Here is a 1,150-nt window from a genome sequence, read left to right on the forward strand (position 1 = left end):
AAAAAAAAAAAAAAAGCTGCTACCCTGACCTCACCAGCACTAACCTACACATCTCCAATCATAAAATAGACAGACATACAAGGTTTTCATGAAAGACTGGGTTTTGGACCTGGGCCTCTTCCATATCAGAAAAAATACATTTTAATTCATGCTTCATCAAACATTTTAGTCATCGACTTGGCACCCATAGCACAGTGGTTACAGTGCCAGCCACATTCACCGAGTCAGACGGGTTCAAAACTGGCCTGGGCCAGCTAAACATCAATGACAACTGCAACAACAACAACAACAAAAATAGCTGGGTGTTGTGGCAGGCACCTGTAGTCCCAGCTGCTTGGGAGGCTGAGGCAAGAGAATCACTTAAGCCCAAGAATTTGAGGTTGCTGTGAGCTGTGATGATGACACTTCACTTCCCTGGGGCAACAGAGTGAAACCAAAGAAACATACAACATAGTCTGTTGCACTATGTCTGTATCTTCAAGGACAGAATCCAAGGCAGACTCTGGAGTGTACTGAATAGATCCCAAACCCATCAGACTACATTCAGTTTCAAAAGACACACGGTGGCCTTGCTGTCAACACAGCTGCACAGCAGGGGACATATGAACACAAGAACCAAGCGTGCTTTGCAAGTGAAATCCACTAGTTGTGCTTTATACCTGAAGATGATAATTTGGGTTTTTATTTCCTGATTACATGTGTATTTAAAACGTCTAAACCTAATGTCCTACTCATTTATTTTAGCATTTTGGTTCATTTCCTTATGAAGGAAATGCCCACAAATCTTCTGCCCCCCTGGCTCGGCACCCATAGCTCAGTGGTTAGGTTGCTGGCCACATGCACCAGGGCTGGTGGTTTCAAATCCAGGGGCTGCTAAACAAACAAACAACAACAACAACAAAAAATAGCCAGGCATTCTGGCAGGCACCTATTGTCCCAGCTACAAGGGAAGCTGAGGCAAGAAAATCTCTTGAGCCCAAGAGTTTGAGGTTGCTGTGAACTGTGACAGACACCACAGCACTCTACCAAGGGTGACATAATAAGACTCTGTCTCAAAAAAAAAAAAAAAAGCTGCTACCCTGACCTCACCAGCACTAACCTACACATCTCCAATCATAAAATAGACAGACATACAAGGTTTTCATGAAAG

Source organism: Otolemur garnettii, unplaced genomic scaffold (genome assembly GCF_000181295.1).
Source record: "Otolemur garnettii isolate 467f Iridium unplaced genomic scaffold, OtoGar3 scaffold00205, whole genome shotgun sequence".
In the NCBI taxonomy this organism is placed as follows: Eukaryota; Metazoa; Chordata; class Mammalia; order Primates; family Galagidae; genus Otolemur; species Otolemur garnettii.